Raw genomic sequence first — 8,493 nt, 5'->3', positions numbered from 1 at the left:
TACACTTAATGCCTGCAAAGCAACTCTCCACAAACTTCACTAACAACACTGCACCAAAACCGACTGCACTTCACCCACACTGAACTGAAACCCAACTCAACTTGTAATAGTCTCTACACCATCTTATATAAGCTTGCATTACTCTCGAAACTTCTACTTCTCCAACATTCTAGGACATACTGTCTTGCATCAGCCCCTAGCAACAACAGTTACCGACTACTAGACATCAAAACATGCTAGAGTTGTCTAACATTATATAACACGCTAAATCATTTACCATACGAACTTGATTTACATAATTTAACAAGCAATCGCTTAAATAAAACATTATAAAGAAAGAGAGTACAAACACTGATGCATAACTTACGAAATTACTAAGCTCACAAACAGCAAGCTAACTGGCAACTCTGATTCGCAAAGGAACTTACGGTACCAGAAACGTCTCGAAGGTACGAGACATCCTAACTGGCAAATCCCCCCTTCATAACATTAGCAACACAACGTGTCTTCATTGGTGTTTTAAATATATATAAACAGCATTAGTCTCATGTAATAAAAAAGAAAAAATGGAAATTCACAAAAGTTTCGATATATGTAACGGGTAATGTAAATACTGTGTACAGCAGGTATCATTTAAGGGAGGTTTATATAACAATATTCAGTTTAAAAGAGTTAATAAAATTCATCAAAATTCCTCTACAATTCCTCTACACTATTTACAAATCACTGATTACACAAGATACTTTTAGGTAATTCAATCTTATCAAAATAAATATTTCTTTTATACTGTATAGTACTTCACGGTGACGACTGACAAATATCAAACCGTAACAGTCAACCTTCGATGCGACTCGAACTGTGCCTGTATATTTCATTCAGTACAAGTACAACAAGCCTAGCTATCTCATCAACACAATAACCCTACGTGCACTAAAGAAAATTACTTTTCATTTTACAGATAACATACTCTCTATGGAAAAGATTTACTCTTAATGAAAAGGATTTTTTATTATAATTTTTTAAAACTAAAACTCTTATGCCATAAAACACACAATTATCGTACAGAATGTACGAAAATAAGAAGAGTAACGTGCATGTACCAGAGGCAGTTTAATCGTACATGTACGATAATTATCGTACGAATGGCAACCCTGGACTTTGTTCCCATAATTATTAAATGTGTTAGGGAATATGCCAACGGCCATGCCACGTTGAGTACACCGCTGCCCGTCCGATCAGCGAAGTTAAGCAACGTTGGGTCTGGTTAGTACTTGGATGGGTGACCGCCTGGGAACACCAGATGCTGTTGGCATCCCTACGTGTCAAGTGGGGTTGGTGGAGGATTAGTGCCCTTCCCTGTAAAAACAATTAACTCTAAGCCCTTGACCACCCCGTTTGGGATACATGGCGTCTGGCAATGGATGGATGAATGGTTAGGGAATATACATGTATGTAGAGTGTACCTATGTATTTGTGGACAAGTGTCTGTGCATGTTTGTATGTGTGTTCATTTGAGTGTGTGTGTGTGTGTGTGTGTGTGTGTGTGTGTGTGACACACTTCACCCTCTTCATCTGGGTGGACGTTTCTCTGCGATTATGTATTATTCATTTTGTTCTTGCTACCCTCAATGGCTTGTATTTCACTAGAGGGAGACTTTTGCATTTGGTTATTTTAGGTATACCTTCAATAATCTCCTCATTGCAAGAAACTGCCCTGAAACTGAGTACATTCGTATGAAGGCTGTAAGAATAGCACGAAAAATAATATGTAGCAGCAAGATACTGGGTAAAATATTTATTATAGTAATGGCAGCAAGATTGTGCTAAGACAAATATTATGCAATATTATATTAACCATAAAAAAAAAAAAAAACGTGTTACAGTGTGAGACGTATTGGTAACCAATTCATCTTGAGGACGACTTTTAGTAGCCTACAAGCACTTCCCTGCTCTATGGGGATGCTCATCACTTCATCAAAGGCGCAAATATAAGTCGGTTCTAGATCTGGCTTTGCTTTGTTTCGCGTCCCCAGTGGGGACAATTAAGGGCCAAACAACTCTTTATAAAATTTCACATGACATGAATTTTGAAATTGACCTATATGTGATCCTGTTGCAACCACCGTGCCAAGTTTCATCGAAATCCTTTTTTCAATTTCACACACACACACACACACACACACACACACACACACACACACACCAACAGAGGTACTACCACGACCACCTTGCCACCTTCGGTACTACATAAATTGCACACTGACAACCACCATCGTCACCACAGCAGTTACCACCACCCTCATCATCACATCTTCCACCACCAACATCATCACAACTTCCATCATCACCATCATCACCACAACTTCCACAACTATCACCAGCATAATTTCCACGCAAATCATCATCACAGCCATCACAACCACAACTACCACCAAAATCATCATCACAGCTACCACAACCATATTCAATACAACTTCCACTACCACCACCACCACAACTGCCACCAAAATTCTCATCACAGCTAGCACCTCCACTACCACCAATGTCGCAGCTACCAGCAACACCACCATCATCATCACATCTACCATCGCCACCACCATAGCTAATAAAACCATCACCACAACTACCATCAACTCCATCATTATCATAGCAACCAATACCAAGCACGCCCACCACCACCACAGCTAGTACCATTTTCTGCTGAATAAAATAGTCTGTTCGTAGCAACAGTGACGTAACAGACATCTGAGTGTGGATGTTACAACTCTCTCTCTCTCTCTCTCTCTCTCTCTCTCTCTCTCTCTCTCTCTCATTATTATTATTATTATTATTATTATTATTATTATTATTATTATTGTTGTTATTATTAATATTATTATTTTATTATTATTAACATTCTCAGGGTGCTATGACTCCTTCTCAGGTGAATAAAATGGTGTGGCTTCAGGTGTAATAAAATAGTAGCGTTAGCTAATACTGACAGAGTTAATGGTGACATGATTAACACTCTCCAAGTCTTGTGACTCACTCTCACATCAGTATAATCGTCTTGCCTTACCTGGAACCAAACACTGCAGTTCTTATCATGACACAATTATTCCAGTCAGTTTACCAAGGCTGTACTTAGGCATGCAGCAGTGTGGATGTGGACACCTTGAATGTAGTAAAAAGATTCTGTAGATAGATGCAGTAGATAAATATAGATAGAAGGATAGATAGATAGCTAGTTTACTGAAGCCACAACAGTCATCACAGGAAAATAACTGGGTTTTGTGTGCGATTACTCGGGATCGAAACCAGTCCTTGACAAATGCGCTTCTTTTTCCTTCACCATACCGTTTTCGCTAAAAGGTTTTTGTTTTATTCACTGATGATTTTTCTAATTGGTCCCACCCTCCTCCCTATGCCCCTTCTCCCAGGCCCCTTCTCCCACTCACAACACGCCAGCCTCCCTCATTCACTCCCCCGCCTTACCCCTCGCTCTTGTTCTCGGCCTTGGTCAAAGGTATGAATTACAACACAAAACCAAAGCAAGCAAGTCACTGGCCATCGTAACCATTGAACATATGGAAGGGCAGGCAAATAAATACCCTCTCATGGTCGACACAACCCTAGTATACTATTGCATTTTTTTTTTCTGGCCTATCGACTCTTGGGGCCAAAGCCCCTGGTCATTAAGGCAGGTAATGCTAGACGGTTTTATTCAGCTGACTGAGTCATAGCAGTCTGAGAGTGTCAGTGTTGTCACAGTTAAATCTCATGGTAAGTATTAATTTCGGAATTTTGACTGCAGATGATTTTGTTCATCCGAGAGATAGTCACAGCAGTCTGATTTTTAGACAGAAGAATAATGTCTCCATGAATGAACTCTTGGACAAAGGTAGATACGACATAGATAAAATGATGGACAAATATCAAGGTAAATAGACAGTATGACGCATAAATCACAGGCTAGAAGGCTGGAAAAGTAAGAATGATAGATAATTCAGTTATAGCTTGGATAGAAAGTTAATTAAATAATATAATAAAAGAAAATAGATTATCCTCCAACTGGATAGGCTGAAACCACCACAGCCACCCCTGTTAGATAACTGGAGCTTATTAGTTACGACCAAAATAGAGACGATCGTGTTACTGTGGTTTAGTACCGCATTTACAGTACACAATATTTAATGCAACAGCTCGTCAATTGGACGCAGTTTAGGCGATCATTTTTGTTCATTAGTACTGTTTTTTATAATCCGTGACGATTAAGTGAATACAATTATTATTTGTAATATACAACGAAATAAAGAAGTAAAATATTTTAGCTCTTTTTGCATTTTTAGCTTGGTTTTAGCCTGCTTAACTGGGCATATTCCTATCCTGGGTCAAGCAATGACTTGTGATGTTAGGGGAAATTATTTGCAGGTAGGTAACTGGCGCAAAGGGTTAAAGGCGTTGTGTTGTGGCCACCCTGTATGAACATTGGTTATTGGGTGTTGGGTAAAAGAGGCAGTACCAGATAGTCTAACAGATAAAAATATAAGGGAATACACATTCACACACAGAGAGATATACTAATATGAATATTGACACACACACACACACACACACACACACACACACACACACACACACACACAGGATCATTCGGTGATATGGTAAAAAACTGACTAAATGGTAAATTGAAGCAGATAAACGTAGACTGTTAATTTATCAACAGATAGCCAGTTAAATGGAAAGACTGGCTTATATCCATATGAGTAGTTAAATATTCTTTTCGTATGAAGAACAGAAGCCAGAACAGTCAACACAGATTCTTAACTGGGTCTTGTTAGTGAGGACACGGGATCGACACCAGGAGGCTAATGGTGAGATTTTTTTTTCAATAATGCTTTCCTTTTTCCATTCGGATTCAGGTTTTGTTTAGTACTGTGTTCCCGATTTCCTTTCTCTCTCTCTCTCTCTCTCTCTCTCTCTCTCTCTCTCTCTCTCTCTCTCTCTCTTGTTTGTTGATCTACTGATTTATACACACACCTTTATAATTTTATTCTTGACCTATACCTATATCCATTCAATCTTCTGTATCTTTCCATCTACTCAGCCATCTATCAGTCAAACTGTCTATACACATCTGTATTTACTGTTGCCGTCTTACTATATCATGAATCTAATATTATTATCGGTGTGGCTCTATATCTATCAGTTTATGTATCTGTCTATAAGTATCAGTTCGATCCATCTATGAATAAAGTGTATTTGTATATGCATTTACTAACGCTGCATCCTCCTAAGGGTGGCTCAGACAGAAAAAACTATCACTATGTGGCCAGTAAGAACCCTTGCCATCACAAAACACCAGCCTGCCTGATATAACTGCTGATTCATACTGTACATCCACAGTGTTATTGCTACCGCTACACATACAGTATGTGGCTGATAGTACCCTGCTAGACTTATATGTGGATAGATTATATATATATATATATATATATATATATATATATATATATATATATATATATGTGTGTGTGTGTGTGTGTGTGTGTGTGTGTGTGTGTAAAGATCTACACACAACATATAAGAAGTTTCGAAGAACATTACCAATATGATACCTTAATGAATCAGAAAAAAATTGTTAGGTTATTGTAGGTCTGAGTGATATCCACAGAAAAGAACACTTAACTCCTTGATAACAACCTATTTTACTACAGAGTAAGGCAAAATGAAAGATTAGCGGAGTAGGATTTCTGGTTAACAGAAATCTTGCAGAGAATATTGTTTAATTCAACAGTGTATTTGACAGAATAACAAGGATTGTAATTAGACTCGACAAAAGATACACCCTGAAGGAAATACATGTATATGCACCGACTTCTCAAAGCTCAGATGGAGAATAGAAACATTCTATGATGACATCTCCCAGATTATGGAACAGTAAAAAACCACATTACACTATATACATGGGAGTTTTCAATGCAAAGGTTGGCAGTTGGAAAATGGAGATTCATGTATGGGAAAATTCGGAGTGGGAGAAAGGAATGGCAGAGGTGAAATGGTGATGATATTTGCTGAAATGTATAACATGAGAATAATGAACTTATTCCTTCACAAAATAGCAGAGAGAAAAAAGACCTGGAGAAGTCAAAAATGAGAAACAAAGAATGAAACTGACTTTATTATCGCAGATAAGATTAACACGATCATAAATGTCGGAGTTATCAACAAATATAGGAAGTGTCCATAGAACTGTGGGTTGCGCAGCCAAATTCAATTTAAGAAATAAGAGAAAGAAGCTGACTCACACACACTACAAAGCCAGCCAAGAGATAGGACGTGTGTGCTGGGCAATCCCCAGGTCCTGTCCTCCACCCTTACTGTTTTTTAACCAGCCCATACCCACTGACCGGGCTAATATATGGCCCGGCCTGCACTATAGGTGCAGGGAATCTTTGAAACGAACGAACAATAGAAGCTGACTAGACATAAAAAGATATGCCCAAGAAAAGTAAGCGAAACTAAAGCAGTGTTTCAGTCAGAAATAACGAATGGATATTAAGCTCTAACGTATGCTCAGTGTGTCATTGATATACTGAATGATAGACTAAAAAGAGTAAGTGCAAAGAGAATCAGTGGAAGTAGCAGGGAAAGCTAATGCAACCAAAGCCAACAAGTATTCAAAAATGAACCTCGAACACATGAAAAGAAAAAAAACGTGAATGCAAAGAAAGATGAAATAGAAAGAGAGCAATTAAAGAATCTTATCAACATAACACAGAGAGAAGAAAAAAGGAAAGAAAAACATTATCTCATCAAAGAAACAAAAAAAGAAAAAAAAAGTCTGAAACAAGTCCAAATTAAAATGGCACTAGGAAACCAATATATCAGTGAAAGACAAAAAGGTTGAAGTCATTAAATGTTAAGATAGCATGGTGATGAGAAATGAAGAATATGAAGAGAACAATTTGCATCAAAGACAACAGTACCAATAGTCAACTAGGTTTACAAACAAGTTTACAAACAAGCGAGAGAATACAAAGACTGACGAAGACAAAATAGATGAATGACCAGGTTGATAGACAGAAACCACTAAAGGCAACGCAGGTAGATAACTTGGTCTGGTAAGTGAAATCGGAGATCGAAACCAAGGAGGACTGTGAGGTTTCTTTCTTTCTTTTTTTTTTTTTTCATATATCATGCACTTCTTGAACTGGTCTATTTATCCGGTAATCTTTCTTAGTAAGTCCTCTCTCTCTCTCTCTCTCTCTCTCTCTCTCTCTCTCTCTCTCTCATTCCACGGTCCGGAAAAGAGGTCGGGATGATGATTATGACAATGAATGCAAATTATCTCTTCATTTTAGTGCGCATCGAAATAACAAGCTGGGAAGTATATCGATGAATATATTTGAAGTGATATGTAGAAAGACGGATATATTGTTCTGACATACGGTTAGTAGAAGCCACAACAGCCACCATAGGTAGATAACTGGGTCTGTTTTGTAAGAACCCGAGATAGAAACCAGTGTGGACAAGAAGAGCTTCTTTTAACGTGATCATTCCATTTTTAACTCATTATTATCTTCCCTCGTGTTTTTCATATATTGCCATCATCATCATCATCCTCTTTCTCTCTCTCTCTCTCTCTAACATTCAGCCTACCTACACACCACCATCTGTTTCTCTACCAAGAGACGATGGAAAGGGAACTGTGAGACTGTTCCCTAAAATGGCACATCAGTCTTTCTTTTTACCATTAATTCCTTCAATATGACCGGCTACATCAAAGAGGTAAAAGATCCATGCAGAAATGCGTTTCATAATTCTTGTGCAAAGGAGACTTCTGTGTAGATTGTCTTAAAAATCAACATTATCATCATCCCGATCGCTGTTTCTAGTCGTGGATTAGATAAGGCAGGATTTGGAGAGAGAATATGGATGCCAGGGGGTAAACTAAAAAAGAGTCTGGCCAATCAAATGTGCCATAATATCGTTCACTATTCCACCCAGCGAAATTTTTATTTCAGTTCAGACACATAACTATTCACACTTATACACTTCACATTACGTATCTGCTCGAGTCAATCCGAAGACAGTCACGTCACAGGGAAGCCAAACCCATGCCATATACCGGTATGCAAGTTAAAGCAATGGTTGGCAGGTGTGTTTCCTAATATGATTTCATAAATCCCTTTTGTCAGTCATTACTAGTTTTGATTCATCAATTTTAAGGACAGAACATGTTCATTTAATCCAATAAATTATTTTAACTGATCCTACCAGGTTTGTCTTTTATCCTTTAATAATTATGTTTAAAGAAGTAATTTAACAGGCTCCCAAGTAAATATAGAAAATAGTGTTTTCTTAAAAATTTTGTATATTTTTAAGTACTAATAAATCTTTGACAGTACAACACCATGAAGTACAAATTTTTTCGACAGGGTAGTGCTATTGAATTTTGTCCATTAAAGTAATCAGTATAGTTTTCACAAGGAAAAGAAACTATATAATAAC

At 37.7% G+C, this 8,493-nt stretch overlaps 1 non-coding gene across 1 annotated transcript; it reads left to right on the top strand.

The window, feature by feature from the left end:
- The first annotated feature begins 1,193 nt into the window (after positions 1-1,193).
- Positions 1,194-1,312, top strand: LOC145410272 (5S ribosomal RNA). Its single transcript, XR_013899237.1, has one exon. It is a non-coding gene; the product is annotated as a 5S ribosomal RNA (ribosomal RNA).
- Positions 1,313-8,493: the final 7,181 nt, after the last annotated feature.

The sequence above is a fragment of the Coenobita brevimanus genome, chromosome 84 (assembly GCF_032717465.1).
Source record: "Coenobita brevimanus isolate Jiangsu-jjx chromosome 84, ASM3271746v2, whole genome shotgun sequence".
In the NCBI taxonomy this organism is placed as follows: domain Eukaryota; kingdom Metazoa; phylum Arthropoda; class Malacostraca; order Decapoda; family Coenobitidae; genus Coenobita; species Coenobita brevimanus.
The sequence above is the reverse complement of the archived record's forward strand: the minus strand, read 5'-3'. Positions and strand labels throughout refer to the sequence as shown.